This window comes from Cataglyphis hispanica, chromosome 10 (assembly GCF_021464435.1).
Source record: "Cataglyphis hispanica isolate Lineage 1 chromosome 10, ULB_Chis1_1.0, whole genome shotgun sequence".
Lineage (NCBI taxonomy): Eukaryota > Metazoa > Arthropoda > Insecta > Hymenoptera > Formicidae > Cataglyphis > Cataglyphis hispanica.
The window spans coordinates 4,253,005-4,279,290 of NC_065963.1; the positions used below are offsets into that span (position 1 = coordinate 4,253,005).

Below are 26,286 nucleotides of genomic sequence, written 5' to 3' on the forward strand. Positions count from 1 at the left end.
ACGGCGAAAAAACGTCGGTGCGGTTTAATCAACGTAAATACTATCGGTGAGAGAATCGAGGAGGGAGAGAGGGAGCGAGTAGTTTGCTGAAAAAAACGCTCAACGGCCAGCCTTTTCGTAGGTTTTGTTCACGAAAAATCGAAGGTTTTGTGCGACACCCCTCGGCACAATTTTTATAGCTTTGAATAGATTAGCTAGTCTCCGCGGCTATTACGTCGCGATTTTTTTTTTAATTATCACTTCCGTTATTATTATGCAGATGACGCCGCTTTTTCCCCGCGACGAAGATACTTTGCGTCGAGATTTAATCGCGCGTGTGCCAGGAAGCGAATAAACAAATAATTAAAGACCGAGTTTTATGATTCACGGGGAGAGTTTTTAATCCTTCATGTTTCTTTTCTTCTTTTTTTTTTGTTCAGCGAGAATAATGTGAGAATGTACCTTTCGCCATTATTTTGCGCCTAGACGCAAAAGTGTAAACCTTTTTACGTTCCTCCACATCTTGTGTTAAGTTACGGATATAGCCGTTTATGACACCAGTACGTACCGTGTCATTAATACTGTGGGACTCCCGCGTGGGTGGACATTATGGCGTGAGTACCTTCCACGACAACACAACGTTGAGAATTAAATATTCAAAGTAAGATTCGTATTTTTCAACTTTGGGTGTAGAGCATGAAGTTGCTTTATAATATATAAAATAAAATCTCTTTGTGTTCCCATCTTATCTTATATCATTAAATAAAAAGTTTTTAATCTGCATATTTATTGTAGTTTCTATTTTTGCAGGCTAAGTTCGTGAAATTTGCTGAATGATTTTCATTCATATAGTAAAAGGCATAACAGATAATCGATATTAACAGCGCATGATAAAAGTGTGATTAAAGAAATAAGTAGGATAGAAAATTAGATCGATTTCTTTGATATTATTATTGTGCCATAAATTTTCATTCTGTCTACATAATCACAGAACAAATGCAAAATGCAACTTTTTGCCTCGGGCTTTTTCGAGGCAATACCATGTGTCGGCGCAAATCATCATGATGATTACAGTGTACGCACGACTTCCGGAAGCAGGGGAGAACAAGCAATGACCTTAGCAATCGACGCGATCGAGCTCGCTTCCTCGATGACTATTGTCGGACTTAATAAGCTTTGCAATCATGAAAGATTCTTTCGGTTCTCCTCGAAGAGATAAAGAAATTATATAATTATTATCGATACTTTGATATCAAAATATACCTGGCATCAATTGTCAAAAGATTAATAAAAGGCCATATTTGAAATTGATCGCACATGCTTAAGTTTAGATACAGCCAGTTAAGCAAGAGTGCATTAACGAGAAAGGTCATTGGCCGCTCTCAGGCATGTCTCAGGCATCTCAAGATACGCGTACGCAGTTAAATTATGGTTATTCCGGATCGCGTAAAACGAAATTGAAGAAAGAATCTCTCCTAGCTTATCCCAACTAATTACAGAAACGCAGTCGGGATGATGCAATAAGAAAGTTGGAAATGGATGCAGCTGGTCTTGATGAGAGAAAGCTACTGCCGGACCGCCGGTGGTCGTGCAAGCACACGCTAGAACATCTTAATGATTAAATAAATTGTTCGCAGCGCGATATAAATATATAGTTGCAGACGTGAAGTTTAAAAAAAGGGAAGAAAAATAATGAATTCTCGAATCATTACTTGAGCAGGAATGCGACGATCGATATCCTTGGATTGCTAAGAATGCTCCTACATTTAGTTATCCATTAACGGTGCTTATCGCAGTAGTATCGAACATGAAATTATTGGTAACCGATAATAAGTAATCTAAAAAAATTATGCAATTTAAATTGAATTTGTATTTTTGCTCCCTCAAATATTTTTTTTTATTGTATCTAGAAATATAAAATCTATCGAAAAATATTAAAACAATGTGTGTGTGTATTCGTTTCGAAATACAGATATTAAAATATAAAGATACAGCATATGCGCGAAGATAAACATAAATTCACACGCGCCACCATGGTTATAGTTTTCTATTATTCAAATATTTTTTCATCATTTGTCATTATTTTAGAAATAGTACAGTTTTATTTGTACGTTAACAATTTCAATATTCGTGCTTGTAGTATTTTAAAAACCAATTGACTCAACAATAACATATACGCAAAAAACGAATTATTTCGCTGATAGTTTCTCTAGATCGATATTGTTTTTATTGTTAATCGAGAGAATCTTTTTAACCAATATTAGAGAAGAATAATGAAAAGAGAGAACGAATAACGGTCGATTAATGGAAAATTTTGGGCGTTACTGGGTTTTGTGGGGCAACCGCACAATACCGATGCGCAATTAACCGGTTTTATCTTGAGCACAGAGTGCTCCAAACTACCGACGCGAAAATACAGTCGGGGTTCAAGACGACGTTCTCCGGGGATGTATTTTCCGTTAGCGAAGGCCTCGGAAGGAGGACGGTAAATGCGAGCGGGAGACAACGGGAGAGGCGACGAAGACGCGGCAGAAACTGTACCGGATGGAACGAGACGCCTGTGAAAAGTAAGACGAATAGAGTCGCGTTTTACGGCAGAAAAGAGATAGGAGCGAGAGAGAGAGAGAGAGAGAGAGAGAGAGAGGGAGAAAAAGAGAAAGATACATAGGAGAAAAGGGATCGGCGAGGCGGATGAGAGGCAGATGGCGGGAGAAAACGACGTGCATTAACAATATGATGGACGGCGGACGCGGACTCTGTCTACGATATACATCGTAATGCGCGAAAGAGAGAGAGATGCAAGGGGGAAGCGCGCGTTATTTATCCGACGCCCACGCGACGAGCCGCTTTCAGAAACGATTTCACTCCGAAAGAAGACGACGTAAAGGGAATAAAGTATGCGTGAAAATTCGAGCGACTCGATGCAGGATAACTGATACGTAAAAAAAAAAAAAAAAAATACAAATTAATTTTCACACATTTGTATTTAATCTACTGTAACGCAATATTTAATGGAGATGTTATATACAGGTTTACAATTAATATCGGACACAAAAAAAAAAACGTTCCTCGATTCGTTCGTCTGAATCAGCAGAGACGAAACTTAGAGATTAATAATTTTTGCGCGGAAAATGAACTTTGCTCTTCTCTCGCTCAGCGAGCGTATACGTTTTACACGCGGAACGGGACGGAAGAGGCGGAGGGGGGCCACCGATAAGGGGCCACAAACGAGCGGCTTTATTACGCAACCGTAACAGGTTGCCGGTTATTGTAAGGCAAAACGGGGACGGTTGCGCGGCAAGGGGGAGGGGAATAAAAGGATTTGTAGAAGGGGGTGCGCGGAGGAGAACACCGTGCCACTCAGCGTTATTGCGGAATTATCGTGTATATACGTACGGCGAAACGCAAACAGTGCCTGCACTCAATCCCGGAGTGCACGACCTAGCATGGTTTTGAAGCCACCGATGCGGCTTCGATATTGCCGATGATTACTATAGTCGATATCGTATCCGCGTCTCGCTGTTATGTCACGATCGGCTCATATCGACGGAGAATACACCGTTGTTCTCTTGCGTTTTACCAGAGCAAAGGAGTTGTCGCCGTGTTTGCAGATTGCTATGCAGTTCATGTCGAGAGAAGATCGATACGAAGAACGTATATTCTAGCTAGTTTTCTTACATGTGGATGGCCGATTAAAATTTGCCTCAAGTAATTGTAGATTATATGTAAATTTAATTTGATTTTGTATATTATTAGAAATTATCATCAAAGATATATTCGATTTTCTTATCAAATTATTATTCGGTTACTAAGTAACTATTATATTTTATATACATATACATATATAATCGGGATATATAAATGTGACATCCGCATTAAATTTACTCACAATAAAATATTATTATTTTTGGTAATAATAATATTTTACTTTAATTGTTGCATTTATTTTACGATAAATATAATAATTTAATTTATTTAAAAATCCGCGCTGTATATAAAGTATAATGCGTGTTTTGTATTTAATGTCGTATATATAAATATATGTTTTGATATATTATTCCAAATATTATACATTTCAAGATTGATCTACAAATTGGTACATGACTCGTTAAAATTTCAGAGCGATTACGTCGTTCAAAGTAGTTCATATAGCGTGGCAATTGTAGCGAATACGTCGATATTCCGAATAATTCGTCTTTTATTCGCTGATTATTTTCTCGAATTGCCATTCAATTCCGTATGTAGAACGCGAAAGCAATGCAAGAGAGAGAGACAGTTGCGTTTTATTGACGCGACTGTAATACAATGTGGCGATAACTTTCGCAATTATGGGTCATAACAGGTAGACAGTCGCACTTAAGGATATGGTCCTTTGTTCAACAGTATATTTTTAGAAACTTCTCTTAACAGACTTTCGGTGGATAATTTTCGCGATAACATTATATTTTTCGTTGCCACAGATTTCTGATTTGTGAAATGAAATGCAGCACGGATAAAATAAATGTCATTAGAAATCATAGAAACGAAATGTAATATAACTGCACGCAACAGATTAATATCGAAAGTAAAATTTATAATATCGCACGCTATATAAAAAAGAATGTTATGATTAAAAAATTTTGTTTTTATATGAATTTTTGATAAATCAAGAAATAGAGAGAATAAAATTTTCTGTTAATCGAAATTTTACGAGTTTTTTTTTGGTCGTGAAACATTTTGCGATATTTTTCAAATATTTCAAATCAAATTTAATATACAACTTTTGTTTCTACCGACAAGAAGTTAGATATAAAATGGTACGGTTAAAGAATAACAAGATTATTTACGCTCTCCATAAAAGTGAGTGTAAAAATTCGATTTACGATAATACGATCCGGAAGAGCGAGTTTTTTTTTTTTTTTTTACTAAACGCATTAACTCGTTCGTGTTTTGCCATTGTACCAACGCGTTTAATCGAATTTCACTCGCAAAGTATTTCCGATAAAATCGTCAAACGTTTCCGCGGCAACGACGTCGACCATCGTGACCGACGACGTCTGTTATCGATTATGCGGACAAACTTATTAGACAGCGATTAGCCGTTATTCGCACGCAACACGCTGACCCTGTTTCCTCCGATGGCGAATCCACATGTGCACACATGATCAGCCGCAAACCGGCGGTATCCCTCTTGTCGCAGACGTCATCCATCCCTCGTGCTGCGACCCTTCGTTAATGTACATATGTTGAATACATACGCACGCGTGCGTGACCGTCGTTGCGTGTACCTTGGACTATCCATGGGATTGCGAACACGAGATGCGTACGAAACAGCTTGACATATATTTGACGTACGCGAGGAGTAACTCTATGTTACGATTGCGTTCACGAAACGCCGTTATAGTTATTACGCACTATCATATTACGTATAAAATGAATGGGTTAAAGGGAGAAAAATTATATATAAAATAAAGATTTACTTGTATTTGATATTTCCGTTATTTGAACATGTTAGTTAATGTATTCTTAATTTAGAGGCTTTTGACAAGGAAAGAAATAACTGAAAAATTTCCCAATCAAAATTTATTTAATTTACAATAATCAATACATGAACTTTTTGATATTTTATGTAAAGAGAATTATTAGTTATAATTTGGAGAAATAATAAGATAAACAGAGATGTATGTTTTACGAAATATATTATCAAGTAATTGGAACACTCTCTGCACGAGTATTTTAGTCATATAAAAATGCAATATTTCTCGCAAGAGCGTGTAATGTTCACAATTCATGTGTCACTATTCTCAGACAGTATTCTGAAATATGATTCGCTCTGCGAGTGTCTACGTATCTCAAGTGTTCTACCTCTGACACGTAGATGCAGGAGAGATATGTACGTACAGCATGACTCGCAAGGCGAAACGTGCGTAACGCACGGCTTGCTGTGCGCGGAGCATAAACGCTCTCGTGTGACACATGGCCTACCATTTCTCTCTCTCTCTCTCTTTCGAATCTATAAAATTGATCGGCATGCATTTAGATTCTCATATTAAGAAAATGTCGCTCATGTTGGTGCATCTTTCGTAATTTTTCGATTTGTGTTTCGATGGACATATTAACGTCGGATTCGCTGTGATTTATGTACAGTCGTGAGAAAATTCTCGCGACCTCCAGTTCGTCACGATAATTAATGGCTGCGTTAATGGCTAACTAATCGATCGAGGTTACATCAAGGCAGACCAATCACCGCGCAATGCGACAGATTGCCCGCATAAGCAATCTCGAGCTGTCTACACGCAAGATGCATCTGGCAGCATTATGCCCATTAACCATGTGAAAATTGTTCGTTCTCGGAGATACAGCGCATGGTTTATGCATATATATGTATATATTTGCAAATGAATATTTAATAGGATTAAAAACAAATATTTTTGAATATTTCTGATCTCTCATCCGTATTTCTTTAATTTACTGCGAACAAATGGAATCGTGTATAAAATCGAAAAATAATAATAAAAATAATAATTATACGACGGCGTAATTTAATAAATTGATATTTCTGTATTTCTCTATTTTCGTGCGATTTCCGTCGTATTTTGTCCAGTAAGTCGTTTCCAGAAATAGGGGGTGGATGACTCGGCGAAGACAGTACGTCTCGCGATAGGTACCTAAAGAGGGATGGTCTGCATGTCCTGGGGAAAAGGGTGAGACAGAGGGGGAAGGAAAGCGTTCTAGAGATATGCAAGAGCCAAAGTGAGAGCGGTTGATTTGCTCGGTTTGGTCCAGACAATACCGAGACGGTGGTTTTGTCTCGAGGTAACGCCTGTTCAAGTGCTCTGCCTCCTTCACCGACTCTTTACAACTTGCAAACATATATAGGCAAATAGACGCAAGTGACTTTATATACACGTCACGTACACGCTGAACTCGCATATGAAATCTTATCGTAAACACGTCCGTTACGTATTTTTCTTTACTTATAAATTCGTTCGGTGTCTTTGACAAGCAAAATTCGAATTGATTCTTTCCGCTCCAATATACAAATGTTTCAAAGCTATCAGAGTATTTCCTCTCTCGATCATAAATATGGGGAATAAGATCTAAATAAAGATAGAAATTATTGGGAATAATTGTCACTTTAGAAATAATTTCACGATAAGAAAGAAAATAGGAATTAATATTTGAAATAAATATATGATTGGATAATATCGTAGACAGAAAAAGAAAAAAATAAGCCAAAAAATACGCGACAAAAGCTATCTAGAAAAACTGACTTTTCACATCCGAATCTATTTTTCCATTCAAGAAAAAGAAAAATAAATAATGCCGTTGGACGTATAAAGTGGGTATTCCAAGGTAAGAAGATTTGCAGCGCATTCGCAAAGTCTGTCTTGGCAGCGTATCACGTTGCGACGTATAATCTGTAGCCTTGGTCCACATAGTGGCTTCTTTTCACGACTACTATCGCTCGTCTCTCGCATTGTTGCTGCATCGTGAGCTGTATACTGTACATAACCGAACGTTGCGCCGGAACAAGATGTTGGAACACGATCTTGGCTCTCTGTTGTATCTCACTTTCGAGCAAATACGAGTAGCTTAAAATGAGTGTCTGTAATATATATGTATTTTTCTCTTTTTTAAAATTTACATTGTAAGGTTAAAGCTTACAGCGTTGTAGAGTTTAAGTTTATTATTTTCTGTATGAAAAAAGAGGGAGAAAAAAGAGAAGAACAAAAATAACATAATATTCAGAAAAATAAAAATATAACGTACTCATCGAGGATAAAAACTATTATGTGTATTACGCGTAATATATGCTGGCAATCGTGGTGAATTAGAAATCTGAGCGGATAAAGGCTTTAATTAATGGGTTAATGCAGCGACGCGATGCTGCGAATGGGTAAAGTTTTCCCGACTGGCTCGTAGGTCATTGTTAAAGGGCGTCGCCGAGTTCGAAGGTCGCCTCCCCAGACTGCCGACAGAGGTTCTCGTCCCCCTATATTACCTCGTTTCACGCTCGATCGTGCTCATTGAATCCGCGCGCCCCAATTTCGCGTCTTCGATATTTCGCATCTCTGTTCGCGAATGCGAGAACGCATCTGTGACATATGTTGCGATCCCTTCTCCGGCTCCCGTTTTTCTCGTACCCTTCTCGTTTCGTTCGCATCTTCCCCGACGACTCGCACAATTTGTGCGATAAGTACACGGTAGACAATTTGCGCATCTGCTGCGTCTCCGACGATTCGCGATGCTTCGTCTGGGGGGAGGGGGGCGTGAAATCGAACGAAAGTCAATGGTGCATTAACGTAATTTGATTACGAAATGTCGCTTCTAATAAGAGGGATGCCCATCTCCCACTGAATGTTTAAAGAAATAATTGTGTAACCCCCTGTTACCATGGATATTAGCTTCGAAGCACTAGCTGTAAGAAGAGGAAAAATGTTTAGGCAGAGATACCTGCCATTACGTGGGAAAATATTGGCTCGATGAATAACGTCGGGCTTTTACAGCGAGAAGTTACGTTATCGCGGTAAAAAGCGTCGGCTAACATTTAATACGTTTTTATTTAGCTTGGAAGATATGGATTGTAATTAAAATGTTACTTTATTGTCGGTTAATTTATTATATTGCAATTATTTCGCATATTTTTTTTCAGCGACTTTATGAAAATTAATAAATATTCATGCGCAGCGACACAAAATACCACCGTGTCGAGATAGAAGCAACATTACTCATCGGATAAATTTGTTTAATGCGATATACAAATAAACGTACGCTCTCCGCGATAAGCTTCTGCAATAGCGTGCGCAAAAATAAGGGAAAAAAAAAAGAATCCAGTTGAAAACAACATAGCGAGTATATGGCTTGCGCGGGTCAAGCCTCATAAAGTTGAAAAAGGCGATAAAGTGAAAACGGTTGCAGCGGTCGTTTTCCCGATTCGAGGATCGCGTGCTGCGAGAATTGTGAGATTACCACGCTACGATTTCCTTTTACAATACTATCACATACTAATTTGTCGCGGTGCGACGTTGCACCGGTCGACGCGGTGTTTCGTTTTGCGAAACTCCTTTTGTCCGGAGCGCCTCTTCGCGGCGACCATTCGTCACCGTGGACCCCCTTAATAATTCTCCCGTGGTTATCGCGACACTCGGAACAACAGTTGGCCAACTTCTCCAGGCTACGTTTAAGCTGGACACATGCGCTATAATATATAAAATCACGGCTGGAGTTGACACGGCAGAGCGCGTTCTCGCACGAAAGATTCCGGGCTGACGTGAGCCCTTTCAACCGTTCCGTCATCTATATCGAGCTTAAAATTGTTTAACGGCGTTCCGTAAATTGCACTCTCTAAATTGCAATCTCCAATCTGTCCGAGCTTTGTTGCTGCGAGCTCGACGCGGAGGGTGGCGAGGCGCCTCCTCGGTTGCGAGATGAGATTTTTTTCTCGGGGCTTGCCCTCGGAGTATATGACGCGATCTCAGTGTGTAGGGACCGGAGTCCGCAATTGAGAAGAGAGCGCAAAGCGGGAAGTTATTTTTATAGAATTGTAGCGAGTAATGCGAACGCGCGAGTAAATTTTATCACTGTAATATCCCGTGAAATTGCGTACGTACATTCAGCATGTTGGCGCGACACATTCCTAGATTTCAAACATCTACTATGATGGTTTAATTTCTTTTTTTGAACAAAAGTTAATTTTGATTTTTTTCAAGTTTTGAACTATTGCATTAAATTCTTCAAATGAACACATTTAATATAAATTCAAAATTTAAAATCGAGAAAAGAATATACTTGCGGATCTATATAATTTAGAATATATAATTGTGATCTAAGTAGAAATGTGTCTTGTCTGTTTATTAACCCTTATCGGTCGCTAGCTTTTCATACGTGATTCTCACTAGGTAGCTGGTTTCGGTAAATATGCGAAATCTCTTTTAATCAAAAAAAAATTTTATTAGATATTACTTATTTTTTGAAGGTGTATTACAAATATATGAGTTTAAAATAATTATTTATAAGTTTTTAACGTATGATATTTTTTGAAACAATCTCCAACATGAAGGAATGGTTTTCTCTTGCACGTTTCACAGAAGTATACCGTTGTTCTTCTTCCTCCAGGCAACTTACGATTCGAACATACTAAACAATCGTTATAATTTCCGTTATGAGTTCGTTAGTAATAAATTTTTCATTATTAAAATTATCGAAATTTTCACTGCTATCATCACTATCGAAATTTCTACAATTTTCTTTATTAATTTTTGGGCTCAATATATTGAAAATTGAGTACAAAAGGCAGTGATATGTCAGTTAAGATGTCAATTGCTCCGTTACTGATGCTTAACTCACAAGTCAATCGTGCCCGCATTTCATAAAACGCGAATTTTGACTGGTTCGCTCGTTGTCACCTCCCACGTGACGTGCGACCGCAGCGACAAAGTACTGTTGTCACGTGAGAGGTGACTTACGACCGTTAAGGGTTAAAAGACATTAGACCAATATATACAATATATGTATGTATTATCTATGCTATTTAAAATTCCTTGGCAGAGTGAAAATTATTGAAGAGATAAAAGATTGATTCGAGAGAGCTGCTCTTCTTCAAGAATATAAATATAATTATAAATAAATTTATATATATAAATTTTTTAAATATTTCTATATTATTTAAATATTTCTTCTTGAAAACGTACTGAGAGGAAATATTAAGAAATTCTATAATTACGTGTGTACGTGTATGTATTCAATATATATTTCACAAAAGAATCGCTGTATAATGGAGAAACCAAGCCACGAGAATTCGCACATTCAATCTTTTAAATGGACTGATTCCAACGAGTCACTTTAATCTCTTAAAGGTTCGCCTTTGCGCTTGTTCGCACTATGAAATCGCTGCGAATAAGTTGGTGGATTTGCGAAGTTTGCGAGCGTGACTGAAATCGAAGTGAAAGCGGTTTACGACCGGCTGCTGCCATTATATCGAATCTCTATATTCGAGTTTTATCCAAGTTTGCCGCTGTATCGATCTGTCTTCGAGTTCGCTCGTCACTCTTTACTCTTCTGCAAATTATCACCTGCTACATGCCTGTTTGCATCGATCGAATGTTTCTTTACTTTCGTAACTAAAAAATGTGAAAAAGTGCAGAGGGTGTGATACGTAAATGCATACTTTTAAATAGCTGCGATTTACTGTGTTGAGAAAAGGTTCTCAAATTTTTATATTTAGGGATTTCGAGTTGAACTTTTTGGATTATTTTATAACTTTCCCGAGTAGAACATAAAAGTTTGTAGAAATCGGTCATTTGTTTAACTTACTTTTTTCTACATTTTAAATACAGAGTTATTGAGCCATCCAAAAGAAAAAAAGTTAGTTTTTTAATTAAGCTTAGTTTATTCTTTTAAAAATCTTGGGGTAATCACAGAAATATTCAACAAATGTAATTCAAGCTGTCTAAACTTTTGGTGAAATAATTTATATTATTTAAACTATTTATTATAATTGGAGCGTCAGTAATTGGACTCAGTTTCCAAACTTGAAATAGAAGTAAGTTCTATAAAATCACGTCGAAACAGCCGACTTGCATTTATTCTTTGTTAATATTCTAAAGTTACATTGTGATGAACTAACTCAAAATAATAACACTATATAATTTTTAATATAATATTAATATAATAGGCTTAAAATGCAAAATGATACTGAATGAAATATTTAAATATTTCAACATGTTTTTATAACTTTTATATTTTATTAATATTTAAGTATGCATTATTATCATATTTATTTTATTTATATTTATAATATATTTTTGATTATATATAATGCTTTTTTAGTTTCTTTAAAACTACTTTCTGGGTATTTATTTTTTTCATTGTATTGTATTGTATGTGTTTATTTCTAGTTTATAAATACATCCGCATTAAACGCTAGATTTTCTGAATTGACACTAACTTTGCAATTATTATATTCAATTATTTTTTTATTTCTTTTTATTATTACAATAAAAAAATTAATAATTTATTAACTTGTTTCTTATATGATTCTTTGGAGATTTAGAAATGACGTTTAAAGCTTGAGGGAATATCTTTCGCATTATTTTGTTAATTGTTACATATTCGAAACGTCATAATTTCCATTTGCGTTACCGGAGTAGAATGAAAACGATCTGGCGTTTTAACAACACCTGGTAAAACTGCCGGTACTTAAGCAGGATGCTGATGTCCGTCCCGGAAACTCATAAAAAGAAGAATTCATAGGAATAGAAGTCTGCAAAATGCAGCAGGACATAAAGTTTAATTACCGTTAGTGCACCGTGGAGAAATCTTTGTTCTAGATGAACATTTAATTTTTTCGTTAAAAGTGCGCCGCTTTAATCTTCTCCTGGTCTGAGGGCAAATCATACACATGATATTGTAAATATTTCACAGATGATTTAATTATCGTCTTTCCCCATTATTCTGACAAATATATACACTTGAAACTTTGTTTTGTAAAGAAAAGTCGAAAATAATTAAAACTGACGTAGCATTATAAATGATTTTATCTTGACAGTCTGTATTTCTAAATAACACAGCAGCTTGCAAAGTTCTTAAATAAAACATTTCCAATTATATCCCATATGTTTGTGTTAACCGGACTTTTGTCATTTTATCCATTGGAGTTAAAAGCACGTCAAGACTGCATTCCGTGTGGTCGCGGTTATTAGATCTTCAACTAACGTGTCTCTAATTGTGGCGCGTGACCCCTGACCCGCACGCGTTTTACTCCCACACGCGGGCCATTATGTTATTCTTCGTTTCTCTCTGCGCAATGGAAATCATCAGAAGCAACTGCGCGTTTGAGCAAGGTCGTCCGACGTAAGGCTTGACTCATACTCCGAGCATTAATATAAATTTCAACGGCACGCTCTCTCCGCGTACGACTCGCGCAATGTGTCCCGCATGGGTATGCGTGTGTGGTTTCTTTGTCATCAGAGCGACGAGAGTTAGTTATTAATTCACGAGTAGCGCCCACGGCCAATCTTCCAGGTTCGTCTATAACGAGAATCGTGGCTTTTGCGCCCGTGAAATGTACATAAAATGCGATCGTCCCGTGTGGTTCGACGTTCCATTACATGACGTATACAGTAAATGCATAGTTTCATCCTTGGGATTTGCCACTATGAAATACAGCGTTATTTCGCAAACACGCTTTACATGTTTTAAAGCTTGTTTTAAAGCTTGTTGCGAGTTGCAGAAAATTCAAAATTTTAGAGATAGAGAGAAAGAGAGCTTTTATATTAAATATTTTTTATAATAACTTTTACACACACACATTATGTAAATTTTTAAAAATTAAAGGTCTTATTGAAGTGGTACTTTTTAAATATTTTTTAAATACAAAAAGAAAGAAGTTTTTTACACACAATTGGCTACTAAACTAACAAAACTACCGCAGACTAAAAATAATAGCATTAAAAAAAAAATCAAAAAAAAAAAAATGGTAGTTTTTTGTTCGGAAAATGCCTCAAAACTGATTGAATTCAAAACACGCTGCGAAAAATACGGAATTTTAGAGCGAAGGCACTTCAGTGTGAGTTTACCCCATCCCTCACTCAAATCGGATCTAAAACATGCCCAACCTTAATCCGAGTCGATCCGATTCCACCGCAAACGGCGCGTGCTTTTAATTTAAGCGGTAAAAGCAAAATCAACGAGTCGCACGCACGTAGATATTTTAATATGTGTGCCGTATTTTTTCTATTAATTATATTAATAGAAATTAGTTAATAGATAATAATTATGAAATGTTTTTGTCTTATCGTACAACTTGGCAATATTACATCTGCGAAAGTATCGTAGTGTTCTGACTCGTATGCGACCAACGTGATTTTACATAATCCGACTACTCGAGAGTTAACTTTCTACGCGGCAATATTTTCGGTTCGCTGAGGATGTGGCTGAACTTACGAATATCTTCGTAGTTCCTTAACTCTATCTCTCTCTCTCTCTCTCTCTCTTTCTGATGCCGTAATAAACAAAAATAATTTCCGTGAGCGGCATTTCATCGGAATCCTCGTTATATACGGTTGGATATAAAAGCACGGAGGCACGGAAAAGCAAGCGCCGTGGAGCTTTTTCAATCTGTCGGGGAAAGCAGCTCGCCGCGCGCGATAAGAATCGCAATTCTGTTCCTCGTCGATATAACGTTGAGAGCTGATTAAATTGCCCCCGCTTCGTAGGGATGTAACCAAGTAATATCCGACCGCGGATAAGAGTTTTTTTGCATATCCGGTATATATTCGGACTGATTAAAAGCCCGGCGAAACAGCCGCGGGCTATCGTAAATAAGTCCATCAAAATTCTCGTTGCATCTCGCCAAGAATAATGAACATTCGTAAATTAATCAACTTTGATCAATTTCTCTGCGATATTTTCATATTCATTCTTATTTTAACAAATCTAAATTAAACAATAATATTTTATAATAAAAAAATTGAAATATTTTAACAATATTAGTTTTCCTATTGCTAAATTATACGTGCAAAACTTCTAGCAATATGAAACTTTTGAAAATATGATAAAAACAATATATTTTATTTTTTTTATATATTAAATCAAATATTATATTATCACATTGATTGAAAGTTTTTATTTCTTAATATTGAATATATCTTTGATCGATTTGCAAAAATTTGTAAAGAAAAATATTTTAATTTCTATTTATTTTCGTAAAGCTTATAATTTGCTAAAAGTTATTAATTTTTGATTGTATTTATAATTTTTAAATTATTAATGCTTCTCGACGATGGAAATAAGCACCAGTATTAGAGCGGCTGAAACATGGCTGTGCTACGTGATGTAACTGTGAGCAGCGATTTTGTTTCTTAGTTCTGTTGTATTTTGCATAGTGTAGCATGCGAGTTTTGTGATTGAGTTACAATTTACAAACGCGCCGATGGTCTCTCTTCGCTGTTGGTATATAAAAAAATAACGGACAGTTTCTTTTACGATTTTGTCGCGCGCAGAGGCGTATGGTCCTCTGTGCGCGAGTGACAGGAATTTGATTCCTATCGAAAATTGGAAAAGCCCAGCGCTTCGCCACGCAATCTTTATAGAGATGAAAACTATGGGCTGTGAACAACACACAACGACAAACAAAAATCTGATTTCGATCAGGTAACGCTTTCCAAATCGTCGAGTCGCATGTCACTCATATCCCGATATATGCTCCGTTGTAAGCTTACCGCATGTTATCTTTGTTCTCGCTTGTGCAAGAATCTCATTGAGATTTAATCTTTGATTTTCTATTACTTAGAGAGTACATTTATAATTTAAATTTTATATTACGAAATTTTCTATATAATTTTATTTACACTTAATTTATGTAAAACAAAAAAAGAACTCTCTCTCTAAACCTGATCTAAAAAAAAATATTGATTCACGTATATCTTTTATAGAAAAGTTTATTGAATATTTCTCTCTCTCTCTCTCTCTCTTTCTTGAATTTATTTTTGAAGAGACGAAACACATAATGTCGTAGACACATTATATAGACTACACAAACGTAAACATTATATGTTTATAATACGGGTGACCGAACATTGGAGTGGGGATTGTACTACGTGCTGCGTGACAAAAGCCCAAAGTATTATTCAGTTAGTGTTATCTTTTGACAGAGACGGTTCTGAGTGTCGAAACTTCTACTAGTACGGATATTGTTGCGAAGTGCGACATAAATATTACGAAAAGTGTATTGTAAGTACTTTATAGCATATATAATATATATAATATCGATATATATTTAAATAATATTAATATTGTATATATATTTAAAATATCAGTAAAGTATGTGTAAATAAAACATATTACAGTTTATTTTATAAAATGTTTGTCAATCAGGATATTTTGTTCAAGGGATTATTTTAGAGATCGTATCGTATTAAATAATAAATCTGATTATAAATAAATAAATTTCAAAGCATTAAATTTACGTTGATTGATTCTCAATGAAATGGCATAAAATGGCGCAAACGCTAATTATTACCTTTTATTTCACGCGAGATAGCGTGCTTTTTCGAAATTCAATTAATCGCGCTGTCGCGACGAGAAATATCGGCCAGGTGCCGAAAATTAAATCGTCAATAGCCGACGCGATGGAATGCATCGACAACATTTGAAATTAACTATTATGTTAGCCGCGTTAGAGCGTGAAGCGGATCTTTGTCGCGTACGTGTGAATGTATACGGACACTCTCTATATAGACGGATAGATACTTTTTATTTCCTCCCCTCCTGTTTCCCGCGATGGTTCCGGTGGCCGGATAACTTCCATTCCGTTAAATCCATTTATGCCGGAAAGTCCGAGTATTTTGAAAACGGGTTTCAATCGGGTCGTACATGTCCCATTCGCGCGTAAAGCGAGATCTCTTCCGTATTACCGACCATCGAAATCCACACTCGCGCGATCTGCGTAATCCGCTAGCGCTTATCACGCTTGCAAAGTACGGGGAAGTACGAAGAAAATTCGGCGAAATTTTACTCCGCGTTACGATCTGGAGAAACCGCAGCCCTATCGTTACTCATCGAAAATCGCGAGCTGCTATTACGGATTTGCGTCGCGACGCAGAAATATCCGCCATTCCGAAATAGCGGGCACCTTCGCACTCGATAGAACATTTGAAAATTTGCATAAGATCGGGATACTCGTCGCAGCGATAAATCGTTGAATTTCGAATATCCATCGCTGAAGTTTAAATAGAGAAAAAAAGAGAGAAAGGATAAAGTTTGTATAAATATGAAAGTTTAAAAATTCTAAAATCGCGTTAAATCATTTTAAATGAAGTGCAATATTTTAATGGGAGATATATAAAGATAGACACTGAACAGCTGATATTTATTTTACATTATCATAGATAATTTAGAGATAAAAATCATGAAAATCTCACACCATCTTTTAACGAAAGCACAAAAATCTCGCATGTGTTTAATTTGATATAGCTTTACATTTACACATAGAAACGACACCATAAAAACAAACAAGAATAGCGTAAAAGTAAGACGATAATGCATTCATGGTCCGAATTCTGTAAGAAACGGCATTACTTTGGCGGCGGCAGTGGCCTGGAGAAAAGGTGTCGCGTCGGTATTCGCGCGGATGTTGGCGGCGGCGGCGGCGGCGGCGGCGGCGGCGGCGGTGGTGGTGGTGGTGGTGGTGGTGGTTGTGATAGTGGTGATGGTGGTGATAGAGGTGGAGGTGCCGTAGTGGTGGCTTTTCTACGGCCGTTACCCACGGCACAATTCCCGGAAATATTTTCAGGCTCCGTGTGTAAAATCAGCGAATTCCACGTCGCGCTTTTCCGATACGTAACTCACGTGCCTCTGCCAACGCCGCCCTTCGCTGCAGTTCTCATTGCACCTATTTCGCTACGTATAGTCGCGTTCTTCTACCTCTTTATCTGTGTGCCCTTAACGCGCACACAGATGCAAATGCATTGGGTGCAACTACACAATGAACATCGGCTCGAGATCGATGAGGATAATTTTGTAAAAAGCAAGGCCCATAAAACATATATTTGAATGCTTATGACATTAAATTATCGAAGATTATCGAAAAAAAAAGAGAAAAATAAATTTTTGCGATTTTTTAAATCATTTTGGAAACGAAAATTCGCGCGCGTAAAAAGGCAATTTGTACTCTATTATTTGATTTTTTTTATCGCATTTTCTTTGTGATTTTATTCCGATCTTTCGAGACACTCTGTATGCACATGGGATCCTTTTGGAAAGAATTCGCGTTTTGTTCCCGGTTCGACGTCTTCTGTTCCTATCGAGGAAGGCATCGTACAACGACGGTGTCGTCGTTGTGAGCGCGAGAAATATTAGACAGATGCCACGATGGAGCGAAGAGTCGGTCGTTCACTTTTGCGTTACCTCCTTCTTTCATTTCGAAGCGAGGTAGCCGACTTTGATCGCCGACGCGGGGAATGAGAGATCGGTCGCAAAGAGAATTCCAGAAATCAAGCAAGTTTCAACATGCGAGAAGGTGAAAAGTAATATACCGGACAAACTTCAAGAGTTAAGGAAATAAAAATATATATTTCCAGGAGAAAAGGATTTTTATTATCTAAAATATAAAAAACGGTAAAACGTACACAAATTTCTTTCTAGCAATAATACGATAGATTGAATTAATTTAGCGTTTTATGTGACTTAATTTTAGTCAATTAAGAATTAAATATTATTTTTCGGAACATTTGGGATTATGTTATTAGTATTCATTATTGATATATTGATCTTTTTTTTTCTCTATCTCGTTCTACGTGACGTAGGAAAGTAAAAATATTCGAAATTATCGTACATTATCACAATTTTTGTTTTTTTTTTTTTTTACTTTAATTATAGTTTAATTTTCTCGCGATTAAATGAGTTTACGAAGAAAAATTTGCAACAAACACAAAGTAGATTATTGACACTATGTTAAATAGTCGGTATACCTCATTATTGGCAATCATTATCTGCAATTAATTACAATATCCGGATTAATTGCCGCCAACACTGATGAACGTTAATAGTGTATTACTGATTCTTCGTTTTCTCTCGGTTTTCTTTCTTCGAAAAAAAGCGGGAATCAGAGTTAAACCTGAGTTAATGTTTATTGAAATGTACCTCAGTCAGCAGGTAATGCTAATACATTACTATCATCATGCTCGGTATCGCGAAATCGATAGTCACGATACGCGCTTTGAAGCAGAAATATTGCGACTTCGATTTTAATAAAGGCTTGCTCCGTGTATCGATCCGTGGTAAATTGATGCGATTTATCACGGCCCCGACCCAGTTCCATGGCACTTCTTCTAGTGCATATATAAGTAAGATCTGTGGATATCTATGCTATTGACATTTGCTATGTTTAACGCATTTACCGTGCTATATAATTGAAAATATTTTTATATTACATTAATTCTATTTTATACCGTTTTATATTAAGCCTACGCTTTTTTATCTCTTTAATTTATTTATTTTATGAATACATTGAATTTACTCCAAAATTAGGTGTCATGTAAAATGTGATCAAAAATAAAAAGGAAAGAATTTCTGATTCTTCGAATCATTGCGAGTATTATAGTGGGCAAGGCAATTTATAGCTGGCACGAGACATTAATACGGCTGTAAATATCACGAACTGTTGCGTGTTCGCTTAAATTACAGTCGTTCATCTTTGTAACGGCTGGGATACGTTATTGCCGTCTCAATGACCGGTTAAATTATCGCGCATTTAGATGCATCTTGGACAAGCAGATCCAGTATATAAAGTCATTGGAACTATGCAAACATCATGTGCGTGTTTTTTTTTTATCATAGAAAAAACTATATATTTATTTATGTTATATAAAATTACATAAGAAACGTAAATGATCATTACTTACAATAATCATATTTTATTCTATCGCATCGAACATTGGTTTTCGATTTTGAAAGAGGATATTCCTCTAGAATTTCTAGATTTTCCTTGCGCTAGGTCAATTTCAAGAAAATATTCTCAGTCACTCGATCTTTCTCGCCGGATATATCTTTGATTTTCATCACTGCGAATGCGCGACTTGTTCGTGAGGGTCAATCTTCATTCCGTTCGTTCCTTCTCAATTTATCGAAGCGTACAATCGGCCTCGAGGGCAATCAGAAAGACGAGACACCCTCATTTGCCAATGCTTGCTGGCTGTGTTGTGCGCCTTTATCGTTCGTCTGTGAAGGGTGCCGATTTCTCGCACCCGTTTCTTTTCGACATTCCGCTTTTTCTGCTCGAGTACTCGAGGCGGAAAAATACACAGGGATCGGAGAAAGTGAGAGAAACAAATAAGAAATTCCCCTCAATTTAGGGTTGGGGTTTGGCAACACGTCGTGGGATGTTACGACACACTTTCATTCCCCCAGTTTTTCATCCCCTACGCAATATTACAATTTTATGGTCTCTTTTACACTTCACGATAATAATGATTGTCTCGATTGCGCATTTCTAAAAAAGACACTACGTGAACATTAAATTAGATTCAAGTGAATGAAAAGGAATTTTGTGTGAATTATTCTTAATGATCTGCAGATATTAGAAATAGGCAAATGATAAATAAAATAGCGTCGGTTTATTAATTTGTTTTATTTATAATCTAAATTTATTTATCTTCCGATGGAAAATTACTATATATGTTTTTGAAACTAAAATAAGATTATATTTTTACAGGAATTGTTTTTCACACATATCTTTGAATATATAAAGGTAAAAAAATAATTAATAATAAATTAAATGTAATAGCAAAGTAGTAAAGCTTTCTGATTATTACATACAAAATTATTTAACCTGTGTTATTCATATAAATAATTAATTAATCATAAATTAAATTATTATTTAATACGATAATATTTTTTATTGTGTACACACATGTAGGTTTGTGATAATTGATATCACTAAAATGTATAAACTTTTAGACGTTCTATAGAACGTGTAGAGAGTTGAAGATGTCAGAAAATACTTATGAAAAATAGAATTATATTTTCAAGTCGTAGATATTTTCGCAAGTATAGTTAGATGGTAATGCAAGTTTTATGTTCGTTACCATGCTCACTTTCTGCATACGCGTTCCCTTTTGTAATTTACTTAGGAATTCTTTTACCCGTTGCTAGACTTTTCGTTGTTTTCCGTTCCGTTTCACATTCTCACTTTTTCCCTTCGTTACTCGAAACGGAAAAACGTACAATGGATGCAAAGGGACGAAAAGAAACTGAAGGGTTTACCATCGTTCCGGTTTATCACGTCGCTTCGTAAACGCCGTGACAAATCTCCGCGAATCCGCGATATTTCTTCAACCTACCGCGTTACGTATCATTACAAAAAATTGCCGAAGTTAATCATACGGTGAATTTTTATATTTTTATAAAACGAATGTATCATCATATTTTCGTTATTTACTTTAAAGATTATATTTTTTTATAAATATTATATCTGCTTATATTTCCATAAGGAGGAAATAATTTTTCCTTTCTTCATATATTAAAGCACATTTTATTTACATTTTCTCATGCTGACGATCTCTGCCCTTAAATCTGAAAGATTTAGTAACATTTAAAGATAAGTAATCTTAAAAATTGCAATTGTTTCCTCATTTTCTAAGATCCGCTATCAAATGTCGATAAATAATTTTTCATCGTCTTTGAACAATTTAATGAAAACTCTCGAGGCGCGCTTCGCCAATTTATTTTCACTTCGACCGCTTGGCATGATAACCCGTATGTTATGAAAGTGCGGAATGAAACGTTGCAGAAGGAAGGAGAGCGAATTGCCGGAAAGAGAGAGACGGCGGCCACGCGAGAGCATGCCACGTTCGCGCCGTTGATTCTCAGGCGATATGTGTTCCTCCGCCCCGCTTTCAATTTCGCGCAAAAGTTGAAATGATATCGCCCCGTCTCGGAAAGAAAGGAGTTTACGACGCGTGGAGATTGAAAAAAGAAACTTGGGGGGGTAACGGGGATCGGGGCCGGCCGGCGCGCGTCAGAATTTAAATCCTTTTAAGCAACTTCCTCATTTCGCCGGCGTTTATAATTCATGGGAGGCGGCGCCGGAGGGTAAGCACGGGGAAAACTGTGCCGCATGGAAAACATCCCTCGGTAAAGGGCGACATGGACGCGCGCGAACAAATTTCCATGGAAAAAGGATAGCCCCGTAACGATTTACTCGCTTTTGTACTCGAGAGATGTGTGTATTCATGAATTATGCCTGCCGCTATTCTATGCCGTCGTCTCTCTCGTATACGACGACGAGCCCGCCGCAAAACCGCCGCGTGTGACAGTGTGTTACAAATAATTATTCGTTCATTACAACGTGAGCTCGTATATAAAGATGAGGTAGACCACCGTCTGTCTTGGTGGCCTCGCAACACGTTGTTCGTAAATGTTGCGTGGAATTAAACGCTGAACTCCCACGTATTATAATGTAATCCATCGGGAAACAACAGCGGGAATGTGTAACTTTCCCCACGCGATGCGCTATCAAGTCTTCATTAGGTATATTAATATGTACGTTTCCTCTTTTTCTTTTTTTTTTTTTTAATTGAATTAAGTAATTTCTTATCGTTATCTCTTATAGGACAAGGTCAATATGGTTTCGTGCGCGCGAATTATATATAACACGTGTGTGCTCGTTGAGGCAAACGATAAACGATATTTCCATTTTTCGCCTTTCCCTAAATTAACTCTTTGCGCTTCTGATAATATTCCAGATCTCCCCATTATTCTACACACACCCGGTTTCGCCTAGATGCATTAGCCGGCATGTCGCTGAATGCAAATTGAATAATGCTGCGGTTTGCTATGCTAGCGAGTTCTCTCGAACAAATATGGTAAAACGCATGTATTCGCCAATCCTAGTTAATACGCGAAGGACTCGCAGGATTTGAAATACTTATGAGAAACACGCGCACATGTGTATGTGTATACAGAGAATTAATCATATGTGAAATATTAGATGAACAAATCATCATATTCGGTATTGTCATCTGTAAATTATTGATTGCCATTTAATTGTTTTTCAATAATCAGCATTTATTCGCGGTTTATTGCTCATGTAATACAATATCAATTGATTTAACTCTGACAATTTTCATAAACGGTATCTTTCATTATTTTATCAAACAAGTATAGAATGTGCGTCTAGAATATACGTGCGCTTTTAATTATTTATTTAATATTGATGAATTTTGTTGTCACGATTGTTTATAATACTAATAATTAAATACTGTTATTTTTTCCTAAATTTTATAATAATTCTTTAATATTTAAAAATTTTTACGTTCGGAAACTTTTAATTAATTTGATTCTATTTTATTTACTTTTATATTAAGTGTGAAAATATTTATTAAAATTAATAATGTGATCTAAAAATTATTTTTCGATCTATATCATCTTATTACTGTGTTTCATCTCGCACGCAATATGTAAAGCAAACAATTTTAATCAGCATCAGTTAATCGATAAGTGCTGTTTACTACGTCAAGTGCTCGCTCGAACGAGCAAAGCGGCTCTCGATCGCGAACGTAATTCAAGAATCGAGACTCGCCTCAATCTCACGCGATCCATCGCGTCCGACCGGAAACGACGACTACAATAGCGACGACACGCGCCATACCCGCGTGAACTGCGGGCGATAGCACCGATAACGCACGCCTTGTAAGGCAGAGGGTGTGTGTGCGTACGCGAGATAAGGGAAAAGGGTGTGCGTGCGCCGCTTGCATTAATCAGGGGTGGTTTTTCAACGACGTTGACGTTATGTCGCCGATCCGAATCTCGGGGGATGTGTCGTCTAACTAGGGGAACTGGAAATGCTCCTCGTTTGATGGAAAAAAAAAAAACGTCTAAACCAATAATCGGCTTTGATCGCTAGTAAAGCAGAAAATTACTCGAATAAAAAATTAGTTTGAGAGAAATTCAAACTATGTATTTCGAAAAGTTGATAAAAAACTTTTGTAACATGTAATTATATTTTACATGTACCATAAGACAAAATTGATAACGCAGATTATAAAAGATAAAGCGGGAGATATTAATATAGATTTGCGATTTATATACTGTTTTGTAAATGTGCCTTCAAAGTACATTTACATAAAAAGGACGGTTTAATAATAATTTTTGATATACCGATATAGTTGATCTCGGAATACGAAATAACGATATATTGTGCCTTTTACTCGATCATTAAAATCGATATTTTTATTTGCATGCTAATTTTTAATTATAGAAAAAAATCTTCTTTTGTGGCAGAGGGAAATTAAGATTTATAATTAAGTACTTTGAGTAATTAAGAAACAATCATGTTCGCTAGAAATTTTAATTAAAAAGATAATTGAAATTCAATTTACACTCGCTAAGTACAATTGCATATCTTTTCTCATGTGAAATGTACTTTACTTATGTCTGTGAACTCGTATATATGGTATATCTGAATCGAGAAATCAAAGAATACTGTATATACGTGTATACTATGATACTCCTTGGATAGATGCAGTAGAAGTATAAAATGCCGTTTACATTAAATTGCGATTATCAGTGTAATTTTCTCATTCCTTATTTAGATATTCTCTCTTTGTTCTATTATATCGGTACATATGCGCCATTATGATGATATCATAATAAAAAGCTCTTCTTTCTTTTTTTAAAAAAAAAACATTCTTGCAGTTTTCGTATAATATTATAAAAAGAATTTTAAGTATATTACTAAAATTTAAATCAATATTTATAGATTATGCTTTCAAATGTAATCTTTAAGAATGCATACGAATTTATAATATAAAATTGTATAATGTAATATATAATAATATTAATAATAATATTTAATAATATTTATAAATTTATAAAAACTATTCATTGTTATATTTTTTGAATAACATTTTTCATAAAACCTACATTTTAAAAGCTTTGAAAAGTGATTCTTTTCACAGGAACAATGATAATAATGTAATGTTAAAATATCAAGAATGCCTGGAGGCTCTATTATTAAAACTGCGGAGAGGTATCGACAAGATCGTACTTCAGTCTCTCTTTATCTGAAAACGCTTGTTATAAAATCGTCACCTTCTTTGATCCGACCGATACTTGGGGCATCGATTAATTGAGCGTCAATATTAGTACTTGGTCCATAACCGTGGATCGTGCAAGTCGTATCGGAAAAATCAACCATTTTTTTTTTTTTTTTAATTTTTCTTTGCTAATAGTCTCCCTCTCCGAAGCTTTTATTCCGGACGTAACTACGGAAACTTTGGCAATATTCGTTAAGGAGACACGAGAGCGCGAGAACATATTTGCATAACACGCGGAATCGTTCACACGTGAGAGAGACTCGGTTGTGCCCTTCGGGTATTCGGGGTCTTATCCAACAGCTCCCATCACCCTTCCCCTTCGATCCCACGCTCGTTCTTCAGGAGTTTGCAAGCAAAACCCCTCGCGGCTACTTCGTGCACCCGCGCAAAACCCTCTATATTGGAAGACACGTCCGACCCGCGAACGAATTGCACATCCACCTCGCTGGATCCACATCAAAAGCGGCTAATTTGATCCCTTGATGATTGTTCGTGCGAATGTAATGAAAGAGGGCTGACGGATGATGCCCACGGTTCTTAGCGCGAGGAGACGAAAGATGATTTCCGTTTGTCTGATGTAATATGTGAATTAGATAGATATATATATATATGTATGTATATATACAGGGGAAAACAGGGGATTTAATTCACGAGTTCTACATAGGTTTTTGAGAGCAAGTTAGTTAATAAGACTTAACTTACATGAGTAAATTCATCATATTTGTAAAATAGTACTTTAATTATTTGAAAAGTTGATCGCGTTAAAAGTTGTTATTTTCAATCATCACTGTCTACTTTTCGCGAAAATATGAATTATTATTATAATATATGCGTTATTGTATACTCGCGTGAGTAACTATATGCATTGTTTTTAAATAAAATTTAGACGATCTAAAAATAACATTATATATATACTGATTTTATATTTCTTAGATTACAATGTTTTGAAATTGCATATTATCGATTTGTTTGAATAGCTCACCTTTCGATATCTTTCTTAATATTAGCACAAGTACATTTGCGTTTATATTTTTTTCTCTTTTTATATTTAAATTATTATTTTTTTTTATAAAAACCTCATACGCTACATTTAAACAAGGTCAGGAGAATATCTTGGGAAGTTTACTCGAAGTTGTCAATTTAAACTCCGTCGCGAACTCGTGATACGACGCAGTCGTGTACACGACGAACAAAGTTTTCAATAACTTCGTGAATCATCCGCCGAGTATTCGGCTTGCCGACGCGAGGAGGACAAGCAAGAGATATGCCGTTCGTGGGATCGAAAATATATATTTACCGGGAAACTTGCGCGTACAAGAGCTCACGCGCGGCGGAAGTAATTTGATTTCTTCGTGATCACTCAAGCGTGCGCAATATAGGAGAAGTCATAGCGACGCGCGCGCGCGCGCGCGAAGAGATACGTGCGTCCTGGTTTCGCAGATCAAAACCACCCCCCTTCCCCCTCCCGCCCCATCCCGCCGCCGTCCGAGTACCCCTCTGGGAACTTTGTGCCCACCGATGCGCGTCATCGGGACAACATAAAACATGGTGATTCCATATACCATCGAGATGATGAATTGGAGGGTCCTTTCCAGAAGGAGAGAGAGAGAGAGAGAGAGAGACACTCGTACAATTCCCTTCGCCCTGCACGTGCTTTGCAACTGTCAGAGCGAGTTGATCTATCGTTTCAAACGGTTATGAATTCCTTCGATATTTGTCGATATCCACC

The 26,286-nt window shown here is 36.5% G+C and overlaps 1 protein-coding gene and 1 long non-coding RNA gene across 4 annotated transcripts in view; both read left to right on the forward strand.

Moving 5' to 3' along the window:
- LOC126852545 (fasciclin-3) overlaps nucleotides 1–26,286 on the forward strand; it is a 280,034-nt gene that overhangs the window by 50,210 nt on the left and 203,538 nt on the right. The gene's annotated exons all lie outside the window — the stretch shown is intronic.
- LOC126852613 (uncharacterized) overlaps nucleotides 15,629–26,286 on the forward strand; it is a 112,197-nt gene continuing 101,539 nt past the window's right edge. Inside the window, exon 1 of the long non-coding RNA XR_007687855.1 lies at nucleotides 15,629–15,693. This is a non-coding gene — a long non-coding RNA (uncharacterized LOC126852613). The remainder of the gene's footprint in view (nucleotides 15,694–26,286) is intronic.